This window comes from Alexandromys fortis, unplaced genomic scaffold, assembly GCF_014885135.2.
Source record: "Alexandromys fortis isolate MF-2015 unplaced genomic scaffold, M_Fortis_MF-2015_v1.1 scaffold_89, whole genome shotgun sequence".
NCBI lineage: Eukaryota > Metazoa > Chordata > Mammalia > Rodentia > Cricetidae > Alexandromys > Alexandromys fortis.
Genome location: NW_026067973.1, coordinates 3068450 through 3082205, shown reverse-complemented (window position 1 = coordinate 3082205; position 13756 = coordinate 3068450). Strand labels below are relative to the sequence as shown.

The following is a 13756-nucleotide window of genomic DNA, read 5'->3' as shown; positions in this document are numbered from 1 at the left end:
TGTCCTTTTTGCCACTCCATGAAGGATGGGCTTCTTACGTTCCAGCTCTCACCACCATGGAGGCTCCCTCCCTGGGCAAGCCATGTGGAAAGACTGCAGGAGCGTTTAAGCTAAGCATATCCACCTAGGTGGGGTGAGCCATCTACCCTCAACGGACTGGTGGTGGGAGGGGGGTCATGCCTTGAGCAGGATCTCGCGATAGTCCCCCTTTCACCCGGAAAGCTCAGTGGATTGTCTGCAGCAGAAGGTCTTGAGGAGCTGCAGTTGTTAGGAAAGGGACTCACTGGTGTCTAGATTGAGCTGCTGATCCAAAGACCTGACGACAGAGAAGCAAGCTGGCTCAGGTGCCGAGGCCGGCTAATGGAAAACATGGCCGGGCTTTGGTTACCGACTGAGCTCTGGTACAACACAGGCATCTCTCTCTTTTCCTACTGTGCCAGGACGAGGAGCAGTGAGCAAGGGTGATAAGCATTCAAAAAACTTCACTCTTCTGAGAAGGACCTTTTCTTTAATGCTTGGGAGCTCCCCCATGGTGGAGCTAAGAAGCAAACGGCACACAAAGGCTTTAGCTCCAATCTGATCCGTAGCCTGGGTTGTCAGGAGTACTGGCCTTATGGACAGACCACAGCAGGTTTGGAGAAATTCAGATGAATTTTAATAAAATTCAGAAAGTTAGAGTGAGTTACTTCTTCCACTTGGGCTGAGAGACCACAGTAGCTAAAGTAGACCCAATGAGGGCAAAATGAAGTGAAAGGCCTGGTATTACACGGCAGTGTTTATGCACCTTTAAAGCCGGCGGTAAATTCCGCAAGTTATTTAAATACATTCTTTAATATTTATGCTTTGTTGTTTTAATAAAGACTTCTATTTTTAAATAAAAATGCATAATTAAGTGGAACAGAATATTTTCCTCTTTGACGTGCTTAATCATGCCTCTGGGAGGCTAAAGTTGTTTGGATGAATAAAGACCAGACCTACCTTCTCCTGCGTGGCACTCAGTAGGTGCTCCACAGATGTCCAGTGATTAACAGTTATGTGCTTGCCCCTGTGTTATGTTCTGGAATTCCGGTGAGGTGGGGGGGGGCAGGTGAAGGGGGGAGGAGAAGGGGGCGAGGGAGGGAGAGAGACGCTATGCTCTAATGGAGCTTATAATATAATAAGGGAGGCAGAGCAGACATTTGTTACAGAGCTGAGTGGAGGCTTCCGAGGGAGATAGGGAGACACGAGAGCACTGTCTGATGAGAATGTATGATGAAGGGACCTAATCTGCTTAGAAACCTGGGAAGAGAAGGGAAAGCAGGCATTCCTGAGGAGATGATGATTGCATTTAGATCTAAGGTCTAGGGAGGAAGTTGCTGGAGAGTAAAGGGGTACAGGGGCCCAGGCTGAACCTTCCCTGTGAACCAAAGGCTGAAGTAATGTGCATTTGGACACCTTTGAAGAAGACAGGTGACTTATCTGGTGACACCACAATCCCTCCTGAGGTTGGGCTGGGGAAGCACACGTAGGAACTGAAATTCAGCCCCATGCCCCGTGTTCAGCTGGAGCCCACAAGACACCGCAGCACTGAGGATGGAAGCTCACCTTTCCCCGGCTGAGTGGTCCAGAGGGACAGTGCTATCAAGTCCCTCTAGAGTCCCCTAAGTGTTCATGTGATATTAGAGGTGGAGGATGGAAAGGAAGGGGGTAGGTGAGGGCAAGTCAGACAGGAGAGTTTCCAGACACTTGGGACTGGGAGCCAGTGCTAATGGCTCAGGCCATATCCCAAGAACAACGAGGAGCTAAATGCTCTAAGTGCATTTGTGTATGGTGATCAAATTTACAGTTTGAAAAAGATCACCCTGGTTGCAATATGGGAATTGATTATTGGGGTATTAGGGTAGAAGCAGATACAGTTTGGGAGTAGAACCTGAGTTGGTTTGGGGGCTACTGAGTCTGCTGTATCTTTCCTAATTTTGGAATGTCAAGTAGACTTGGATAAGCTGGGGATAACAAGTGACTTTATGAATATGTGCACATGCTTATGTTATGGCTATATGTGGGTGGATGTATGTGCACGTGTGTGACTGTGAACGTGCAGGCCAGAGGTTGAACTGGGTGTCACCCTCAGCCACTCACCTTCTTTTCTGAAGCAAAGTCTCTCGCTGAACACGAAGAGCACTAATTTGGCTCGACTGGCTGGCCAGCAGGCCAAGAAATTCTCCTGTTTCTGCCTCCCCACTTGCTGAGGTCAAAGGCTCATGCTCATAAGTCTGACTTGTTACATGGGATGGGGATCCAGACTCAGGCCCTCTTGCCTACATAGCAAGCAGTTCACGGACTGAGCCATCTCTCCCCAGCCCAGCAGTTGGTGTTTAGCTGTAATCTCCAGTGGTTGGTCCCAGGATATAGACGGAGTTCATCAACAGGTAGGGAACTGGAAGGATGTGATAGAGTCCATGCAGGCGCCACTGCTGACTCTCAAGTGACGTTGTCCTATGGCCAGATCAGTGTCTAGAAAACCAGAGAAAGCTGACTGGATGGGTAAACACCTATGAAGATGGTCACAGTCACAGAAGACGGTGGTGGCACATTGCTTCTCCAGATGCACGCGGTGGTAGGGCTTCAGACATTTGAATATGATTCTGGCCAGGAACCAAGGAAGACATGACATGACTATAGCTTTCAATTTATGTGGATGAGGCTAGATGTAGTAGGTACTTGGGAGTTTCTAGAATGAGCAGGATTTCCAGGCAGGTGACGATGCCGAAGAGGACTAGCCTCAGCGTGCTTGCTAGAGAACATGAGAGCATGGTGGGAAAGGTCGATCCAGTGGGCCTCTGAGAGACTGTGGGTGTTAGCCTTGGACCCACTGATTGCTCAGCCTAAGAAACAAAACCAGCTGTGACGCCTCAGTGATGTGTGGGTCTGGAGTTTCAGTACATGCTGAGGTTTGATGGGGACATGATTAGGAAATGCATGGCTTTGAGTCTGAGGGCTGCCAGTCTTTGATACTCATAGATCCTCTAGGACTGTGGACAGGAGAGGTTCACAACAGTAAAACCTGGAGCTTTGTTGACTATAAATTCATATATTGGAACAAACCCTGTGATACCTCTCAGCTCAGTTACTTGGTGCCTTAGTCATCCTATAGTTCTGTATGAAAGAGAAAAGGGGAAAATTTTTCCTTCCTTCCTTCTTCTGTCCCTTCTTCTCTCCCTCCCTCCCTCCCTCCTTCCTTCCTTCCCTTCTCTCCTGCCTTTCTATCTTCCCTTGTTGTTTTTTATCCCTCCTTCATCTCTTTCCTTCCCTCTTTCCCTCCCTCTCTTCCTCCCTTCTTGCCTTCTTTTTTCCTTTGTTCCTCTTTTCATCCCTTCCCCTCTCTTTATGTCTTTGACCAAGATAAGATACATTTTACAATAGTAAAGAAAAGTTATAGGGTCATCTAATATTGAGAAGAAAATGGAGTCGTAATTCACTCAGTCCAACTTCTTATCAATCAGGGCTTAAACCAAGCTTGTTAATGTTGGTAGTAATGCTGGGCCTTCTTTTAACACATTTGAAAATGAATCAGTGAATTTAATCATCAATAATAGCCTTGTAGTACCTCTGGGAGTAAGTTGTTATTAACAATACTATGCAGAGAAAAAAACTGACCCACAGCTGAGAGACAGCATTACCTACCTAAGCAAACAAGAGTCAAATCCAGTCTATTCTAGACTCTCATGTTGAATGTCCTATTGCAATAAAAAAAAAAAAGTTTGAGCTCTCAAGGGCTAACTTATCTAGATCCTGGATCCTGACATCCAGAAGACTCAGCGCTCTCTCTCTCTCTCTCTCTCTCTCTCTCTCTCTCTCTCTCTCTCTCTCTCACTCTCTCTCTCTCTCTCTCTTTCGGAAAATTTGCAGGCCCTGGCCCTGTGAAGGATAACTGAAGATGCAAGATGTAGCAGAGATATTTGTCCTGATGATTAAGAATGAGCCTCTGAGGGGCTGGGGTACAGTCACGTATTGGAGGATGGCCTGGCCATCATGAGTTCCCGAGGCCACATCTCACAGTAAGTCTTGGGCACATGCTGGCTTCTAATCTGTACTCCTCACTGTGAGCCTTCGTGGTGCCCCCAAAGCAGGTGTGGTTGTGATATCTATAATCATCACTCCAGAGTTTGTGCTCTGATTTTCTTTGCTTTGTAATTAAATGATAACTTTGGACCCATTGCTCTGCCTCTTTTCAGAGGGGATCCAGACATAAGCTGTAGAGGGAGAATGAATGAATGACTTGGTGTCGTGTTGCACATCAGTCTGTTTAAGATTCTAGAGTGTCGGTACAGCATAGGATCCTTTCTGGCTCAACACCCAGCTCTGTCTTCTCAGTTCTACCGGGCAGATGATGCGATCATTTTGCTCGTTTGAATTTTGGAAAGAAACTGAAATATTTTTGGTCAGGTGTGCTCCTTCAGGTTAGCCTGTTGGGCATAGGCAGCTGTGAAGAAACTCTTCTGTACACTGTGAAAATGTATTACTCTCATTGTGATAATAATGAAGAACTAACTTGCAGGTAGGCAGGCAGGAAGTATAAGTGGAACAACCAAACTAGATGCTGGGATGAAGAAGGTCGGAGTCAGAGGAGATGCCAGCAGACACAGAGGAAGCAGGACTTGTAAAAGAATGAGATAACAAGCCATGAGCCAGGTGGAGGAGGGTAGATAAAAAATACAGGTCAATTTAAAATGTAAGAGTTAGCTAGTATCAAACATGAGCTATTGGATGAGCACTTATAATTGATATTAAGTTTCTCAGTGATTATTTGGGAACTGCTGCTGGCATAGTTATAGTCTGCCTATAGGCTGCTGGCACTGCCTAGGTGATGTTTCCTGCTATGCAGCCCAGCTTGGCATTCTCTGAACTCATATTTTCTCTATCAAGTTACCCATGGACATGGGTTGGAGAGATGGCTCAGTGGTTAAGAGCATTGCCTGCTCTTCCAAAGGTACTGAGTTCAATTCCCAGCAACCACATGGTGGCTCACAACCATCTGTAATGAGGTCTGGTGCCCTCTTCTGGCCTGCAGACATACACACAGACCGAATATTGTATACATAATAAATAAATTTTTAAAAAAAAGTTACCCATGGACAGCATCATCTCTAACTCATGTCTTTACCTGAAGACCTCTAGAACAAACAGTCCTGCAGTTGTGACAAGCACACAACATGAACAGGAGATAATTTCCTAGGAGTCCCTGTTGTAGGCTCAGATCCATTATCAAGAGGGCTTTGCCCTTGCGATAGTTCTTTTTATTTTAAATTTGTTCTAAATTCAAATTAACAAATTCAAAATAAACATTGTGTTGAACTTCCAGCTGCACCCACCTTAGCCATCTAAAGAAATGCATTCGAAAGAGAGATAAAATCTGCCTAGCTACCTGAGAGTAATCTATTATAACCAAGGGGAAGAATCTTGTGCTAGAAAACAGGGTCCCCTAGTGAATATCTTAGGCTAGGAACACAGGGTCGTGCAGGAAACATGGAAGGCTATTGCCCTCCCAAACTCCGTTTCTGTTTTGCGCTGTGTCTTTTCTTTTTAGATGGACAGACTCATTCAAAGGTTGAGTTGTTTGTGATGTGGCTGAGGTGTGTGGTGCTTTTGACTTCATGCCTTTCCCCCAGGTTCTGGGGTGTGGGAGGGAAACAGCCCAGGGGAATCCCATGGGCTAGGAGGAGATTCATCTGTCCCTTAAATAAACAAAGCAGGAAGCACTCTGGGGACTGTGGAACCCAGTGCTCTGCTGAGGCGATGTCCTCACCAGGGGCCCGTATCTAGCTTCTCCTAAGGTCTCCCCTTATTCCTGTCACGCCTCACACCCAGCAATCCAAGGAAAGACACAAAAAGAATTCCTTCTTCCTTCTCATCCCCCAGAGGAAGGCTTTGCATTGTTAAAATCACTATTCGAAAATCAAACAAAGTGAAACCGGAAACGGAGAAAATGCCGACTTGCAGTGCACCTGCCCGCCAACATGAGGTCCTTGTGAGATAAACGATACTAATTACCCGGCAGGGACGCCTAGGTTCAGCCCACGGCCGTTCTTGAGATCTCTCCATTTTGTTTCTGGTGTGATAGTACGCAGAATTCGCCAGGTAAATGTCTGATAGTTCATTGTCACTGCTAGTGGAGCGCTCCAGGGAACAGGGTACCGCAGAATTCCTCCAAGACCCCACTTGCGAGGAGCAGATGCACACGCTCGCTGCAGGCCTTCCTCTTCCTGGGGCCTCCCACTTCTCTGGCAAAGTGTCCAGACTTCTTTAATACAGAACAGAAGTCCAGTGTCATGCTGCTAGTTTGGTTTATTTCGATGCCTCCTCTTCTGCAGGCATCAGGTATGTTATAGACAAGGAAATTGGGTTTCAGAAATAGCACCTGTCGGAGAACGGCAGGCAGCACCCCCCACCCTCGTCGGCACCAAATGGTCTTAATTAACTTTGGACACTTCTGTGCCTCACACTTTATTTCTGAATGTTATTGAAAGTTGTCAGAACTTGTCTCACTTTTTTTCCCTTTTATTATTAATGTGTAAATACAATGCCTCGGGAGTGTTACTAAAACACAGAATCTAATCCCAGGAGATTAATTTATAAACGCAGCATAGGGTGAAGTTACATCCTGGTGGCTGCAAATTGATGTTGGTAAGAGCCACAAGCACCAGCCTCTTCAAACCCATAAGGACTCAGAAGGCCAAGGGGGCTGATGGGAGAGAGCCAGGACTAGCCAGCTGGGTTCTACCTCCAGGATATAGCACCTTGGGTCTCTCCAGGTGAGTCAGAGGAGACTGAGGTTCCCTTCCTTTCCCAGTGAGGCCCCTGCGAGGCTGCCCATCCATTAACCAAGTGCATGAGTATTCATTGAGCACTTACCCCATATCAGCCTATGCTCAGCTCAGTGGGAATCAAAACAAGCAAAGCTTACTTACTGCCTGTGATGGTCTTATCCTCAGATAGAGAAGCAGACACACACACAGAGCAACTGCTAGTCAAACAAAGCCAGTCCCCAGCAAGTGTGGACGTGTGGACAGTGGATTTGAAGTGTGCACAGAGCAGTATACGTGTGGACTGGAGTGACCAGGTAATTCCAGGGGGTAGATTGCTGGGCTGGGGTACACTGATCTTAAGCACAAGATCATGGAGTGAAGGGTGGGCTGCCCAGGCTTCATCCAGAAGAGCAGGGAAACCTGGCCTGTGGTCCCTGCCATGACCTTTATGTCATCTGGAGAGCTCTGGACAGCAAGGGTCATTCAAAGGCCCAGAAGCTGCGCCATATGCGACATTGAGAGCTCATTTGTCCAAGGCCTGTAGCTAAGCACCCCTGGCCCAGCGTCATCTGCCTGTGCCCATGGAGGCAATGGGCTCTTCAAAGAAAGCAATAAAGTGTCCACTGCCAAAAGGGGTGGGGTAGGACAGGGTTATTGGTGGCTTGGGGGTTCCCCTGAGCAGGGAGTCCATGACAGGCAGGGAGAGAGGAGCAGGGTCTTCCCCTCTGAGATTCTCCATAGCCTGTTTAGTGACCAGGGACAGGTAATGGCTTGTGGTTCATGCCGGAGGGCCAGGGCTTAGCTCCTGTGGGTTAAGTATGTCATGGGTCTCACTTTTTCTACCATTACCTCCCGCCCGCCTGTCCAGTGTTTGTGTTGCTGCACACCCCTCCAGGCCTCTCACCCAAGTGGGTTTGGAGCAGCGGAGTGGTGCAGACCCAGCAGGAGTGTCTGAGGTCTTCCCAGGGGAGTCCAAGCAGACTGATGAAGAAGGGAGAGTCGGTGGCTGGGATGTGTGCACTCTAGAGAGAAGAGCAGCGAGGGCAGGGCGTGGCAGACAGAGTGGGCAGGAGACCGACTCGCCTTGGCTTGCCTTTCTCCAGCAAGGCTCCAGAAGAAATGGCAGCTGCTCCAGGGTGCTCTCATTATGGTGGCTAACTGATGCTCCAACCCGAGGGTCAGCAGGACCAGGCTGACAGATATCAAGCAAGAATAGGCTGTCAAGGAGGCCAATGATGAGCGGACCTACCCGGCAGCCCCCAGGTGTAGAGGAACAGCCTGTCTGCTGTCTTCTTGCTGGTTTCCTACATGTATGGCTTTTCGCCCTCCCTTGGCGAGTCCTTGAGTACAGGGGCCTCAGTGGTGCCTTTACACCCACGCTACTCACCGCAGCTACTACACCACACTGACAGCACCCTTTCTGGGCTTGGATGGCCTAACAGATAGTTTACTTGGGTCCTCTCAGGGAACTCCAGGGAAGAAGGAGGGATAGGCCTAGAGACGTCTCAAGGGGACAAGGTGAGAAACGCTGTCTTGCCACTTTCAAGAAATTCAGAGTCCAAAGAAACTATACCCCAACACTGCACTTTTGCAAAAGGTGTTCTTCTGCCTCAGTTTCCTCCCTTGGAATTTGAGGGGGGTTGGCAGGGAGGGGACAGGATCTAGCAGTGGAGGCCAGACTCAGATATCATATGTTCACCTTTCTCTTGGGCAGGAGCTCAGGACTTAGGGATTTAGAAGGCCAGATCATGACCTATCTCTTGCTTTTTTTTTTTTCTCCCCTCTTGTCAGTCATGTTCTAGCTACCCTGCTCCTCAGCCCCCACCATGCACAGATGCTGCAGCCCAAGTCACTAAGCAGCGAAGGGCTGACTGGGAGTGGTGGTGGGCACAGCAGGAGGTGAGAAGAGAGGGGGGTGAGGGTGCACCTAGTAGGTGTAGAATGCGCACGCACCTAGCTAGGACCTATCATTTGTCCCCTGCTTACTGCAGAAGTGAGACCCAGAGCAGCAGATCACTGGCCTGGTGGACAGAGGCCGTGGTCCTGGCACCTCAGCCCTATTAGCTAGGCTGGTGGGAGCTAGCCAGTGCTGTTGAGAACTCAGACAATTGAGCCGATTGAAGGGCTGTTCTTTGGAGTTGCTGCTAAAGCCATCTCAGTTCCGCAGCCTCGTGCCTTTCCTTTGGTCTCAGCCCACTTGCTGGAGCTGCCCTTCAGAGGAGGCTCACAGCCTCCTCATGGGGCTATGGCTTAACCCTTAAAAACCGAGTTGTATTTGCAGAGTTTTCTCTGAAGCTGAGGGAACCTCTGGAGTCTCTTGCTCTTGCTGCTGGTTGGCTAGGGAGACCCATGAGATCATATGTGGCTGGCAGTAGTTCAGCCTCTGGCCTTGGATACATATACTGGACCTGAAAATCTGCCAGGAAACAGTGTTCATGGGGTCCAGCCTGTCAGTCCTGCCTTTCCTGGCTAGCCGCATGTGGTTACTAAGCCTGCCTTAACTGGGCATTGAGAACACTGACATTTCCTTCCATGTAGGCAGAATGTTGCACTTGGGTGTCTGTTTAGAGACCCTGGGGACAGTCTGCAGGAAAAACCCTTCCTTTAATCTGTTCTGAACTGGCCTTGGTCTCACTACTGAATCATACTACTGGGTCTCTTGTCCTGGGTTCTTTATTAACCCCTTGATTCCAGAATTGATTGTAGTGCTGGCTTCTCCCCTGGTCCCTCCCTACCCCCATTTAGTTTCCTGAGCCCGTTCTCTTAGCTTGCTGAAGCTACAGAGGCCACATTCTGTCCAGAGCTGTGCCCATATTGTCAGTCTGCCTATGAGGGTTTCTGTTGACTGCTTCCACTAACATTGCCTCCGTGAGTACTGACTGCATCCTGGATCACACTCACCTCCATTGGCTAGCTCAGTCCACCTCTGCAGCCTGTCAATCTTCCTATCCCTGTGCCATCTCTATGTGCTAGTTCGTAGAGAAGGAAGACCAGCAAGCACCACTGCCCCTCCCACTTAAGTGCTGTGCTCACGGCTGTCTTACAAGGGCTGGGACCTTCCCTTTCTCTAGCTCCCACGGATGAGGCTCTTCTGTAGAAACCTGGGAATGATGATGAGTGAGATCTAGGGCAGCCACTTCACTTAATTGGGAGCTTCCCTTGAGCCAGACACTGTCCAAGGCACGGGGAAGAACAAAGATGACTCCCGAAGATTGTCTTTAAGGTGGAAAGCCAGTAAGGAGATACGTGAGAAAATCTGTAACAGAGGCAGCATAAGAGGGAGCCCCTGTGAGCATCTTAAATCTTTCCCGAGTCTCCTGGTCTCTCGGTTTTTCTTCTAAGCAGGTAAAACTGTCAGGAGACAATGAGTGAAGAACAGAATGGAGGTGGACACAAGAGAGGCTGGGCTGGGAAAGCTCTAGGGCCTCATGATATACATGAATAATGCCTAACCTGTTACTGATGGAAGTGCCAAGTTGTACAGTAACAACTCTAACAAGAGATGGATGGAGAAAAGTGCTGTGATGTGGTCCATTCGATATATTATTAAGCAGCAGGACGAGGGTCCTTGGCTGAAAAGTTTTGGGGGAGACTTCATGGGATTTTCCTTGGTTATGTATCTTTAGTCCACGTTGCTGTCAAATAGCACTTACGTTGCATATACGGTAGGATAGGAAATTATTATTTTCAGTGTTTGTTTATATGCTTGGCTGTCTACCTTTTCTGTTGACAGCTTTCTCTTTTTTATTTTTGGATAGATGTTGTGTATTTCTTTTGGAGAAACATCCTTCATGCCACTCCCCGTTCTCTTTTCAGCAGTCTCCTCTAGATGGATTCTAAGATGCAAGAGTAAACCAGCGTCATATTCCAGGTTTTAGACATTTAGATTGATTATGGTTGAGCACCTAAGCCAATTTACCCAATCAATGTAAGACGTAGGACCTGGGTGAGTCAGGGCAGACAAGAGAAGTCCCTCTGCCTCTATTAGACTCCCAGGTGGTGAGGAAGTCATCCTGATGGAGCTTCAGAAACGTGTGACCAGGTCTTGTATGACATGGAGCCAGGACTTAAGAAATGTAACCAAGGAACAATGAAAGGGGAACTTAGTTTTCAGGAGCTTTCTGGGCCACTTCCAGGTATGTGTAATCAAGCCTACTGTGCAATTAGTTGATCATACCATGTAGTGAATTCCCTGTCCTTTGGCTCTTTGGTTGAGATGTCTATCATTTGTAACTTGTGTCCCAGAAAGATCTGAGCTTACAGCACCTCTCCCATACACAAGGCTCTTATTTTCATAGATAGAGATATAGAGATGATACGATGATGACCTAGGGACAAAGGTTTAGGAAGCACAAGCAGGGCCTTAAAGGGTCTCAGCCCTTAAGGGGGACAAAAATGTAAAGTGTCGCTCAAATCAACAAGTTTTAATAAAATGATTATCTCTTTTTCTATGATCTTGGCTCTTTTTTCCCTCTCCTATTGGTGTCTTTGTTGGCCTTCTGCAAACAAAGAAAAAGGCAGGATTTTATTGTTAGTAGATATGTAAATTCATGGGCTGGTTAATTTGTAGTCACACTTCAAGCCTATTAGTTACATTTCTATTGCTGTGGTAAAACACCATGACCAAAGAAACCTAGAGAAGAAGCAGTTTAGTTGGGCTTATGGTTCTCGAGGGATGGAAGTCCATCATAACGAGGAAGCGTGACAGCCGGTAGGCATGGCGACAGGAGGAGGAAGCAGAAAGTTCCCATCTTAACTGAAAGCAGGAAGTACAGAGAGTGAACTTGAAATGGCACAAGTCTCTAACCTCTCCAAATCTCCCCCAGGTGACATTCTTCCTCCAGCAGGGCCACACCTTCTAAACTTCCCCAAATAGCACCACTAAGGGGGATCGAGAATCTAAATGCCCGAAACTATGGTGGGGGGCATCTCACTCAACCACCACACTAGGTATGTCTGTGACATATTTTTGTGAAAAGCCAACAGGTCACAGCAGCAGGGCAAGGGGCTATGTGTGGAATGGTGAGATTTGGAGTCATCCTAAGGCCCAGGCTGCTGAGTCTTACACAGTCTCTGGTTGACACAGAGATTTTGGGTTCAGCTGTAGACCTGCCCTGTTCATGCCAGAGGATGTCCTGGGCATGGGAGAGTTAATGACCAACCTTTTCCAGAAGAGAAAAAGGATCCAATAACAAAACCCAAAGGCATGGAGGGAAGAGACACAAGTTACCAGCCACAGAAAGCTTAAAAAGGAACCCACCCACAGCTCCCGCTACAAATGCTTTTAGCTGTACGTTAAATCTTCCCTCTAATGGCACCCCTGTTAAACGAGATATGTCACCCGACCTGAGGAGGCTGACTTGAAAGGCAAATAGTTGGAAGTGATTCCACACGTTATTAGTGAGAGCTGTTCTCACATTTCCGGCAGAAATAATGGAGCCGAGGTCTGAAGAGATGACTAATACCTCCCCATTACTGACCCGAGGCCGGGCATTACATTGTCATCCTGGCCACCCGGCTGGCCCTGCGAACATATATTTCTCTGCTTGTCCTATGGGTGCTTTGTGCTAAGATGGCTGGGTTCACGTTAACCCAGGCTGCCCGGCTTATTAGAATGAGGAGGCTGTCCTCCCATTGAGGCAGGGCAGGCAGGACAAGGCCAGCTTGAGCAGAAACACTCCACACCGATGATTGGGGTGGTCCTCTGCCCCCAGGAAGGGCACGGACCTGTCCTAGACACATACGGATGTGTCCTGATCCTGCTTTTATCGCTCATCTTGGTCAGCTTTCATGGACATTCTGCAGGCTTCCTGTCAGAAAATTCTCTGGATTTAATCTTAATCTCTCTTGTTAAAACACTCACTCATATCTCTGATTACACATGCACACAGACACACATACACACACACACAATGCACACACGTGCACACACGTTTTTCTTTTTTCTCTTTCTCTTTCTTTCTTTCTTTCTTTCTTTCTTTCTTTCTTTCTTTCTTTCTTTCTTTCTTTTTTGAGACAGGGTTTATGTAGCCTTGGCTGGCTTCCAACTGGCTGTTTGACTGAGGATGACTTTGAGTTCCTGATCCTTCTGCCTCTGCCTCCTGCTAGCATTGTAGGTGTGCTCCCAAAAGACTTTAAAGGAAGCGCTTAACACGTGTCAGCATTTGTTCAGAGAGAACTTTGTACCAGTCTTCTTCCAGGTCTTGTTTTCCGTACTGGAAGGGCTTGGGTCAGTGGTGACCTTGGCGTTGATATATCTAATGAGTATCTTCCATTCTTCTCTCTCTTGACGTCTCAGTAATATTTGACCGTTATTCCTGCTGAAATGCCCTCCTTTTGTCTGCAGTGACACTCTCTGGACTCCTTCCTTCTGCCTGGAGACATCTCAGGCTCCTTGGTGACTTCTTCCTCTGCAGTCTGACATCTGTATTTTGGGGTTCCCCAGGATGAATGCATCAAACATCTTTTGCTTATTCTATTTTTCCTCCAGAGGTAGCCTCTCCCACGTGACTGGCCCTGAAATAGTGTCCACACGCCAATGCCTTTTTCGTTTGTCTACTCCAGATGTGTCCCTGGTGCCCAGGGCCATATTCACATCCATGCACATGACACCTTTGTCTTGTTTAGGTGTTTAGGGTGCCTACAGCACACCGTTTTCAGATTTGAATCTGCTGTTCTCACACACAGGCTTGGCCCTCTTCCTCTGTTTCTTTTCTCCAAGTCCTAAAAGGCTACTCTTTTGTATATCAGACCCAGAGTTACCCTTCTTTCATTTCCCTTTATTTTAACCAATCAAGTCCCTGTTGATTTTGCTTCCTGGTGATTCCTTCCTTCCTTTAATGTATCTAATTAATTACTTACTTAATTAATTTTAAAAATTTAATGTGTGTGTGTGTGTGAGAGAGAGAGAGAGAGAGAGAAAGAGAGAGAGAGAGAGAGAGAGAGAGAGAGAGAGAGAGAGAGAGAGAGAG

At 47.6% G+C, this 13756-nt stretch overlaps 1 long non-coding RNA gene across 1 annotated transcript in view; it reads left to right on the top strand.

The window, feature by feature from the left end:
* LOC126509998 (uncharacterized) overlaps window positions 1–13756 on the top strand; it is a 752051-nt gene that overhangs the window by 362139 nt on the left and 376156 nt on the right. The window lies entirely within an intron of this gene.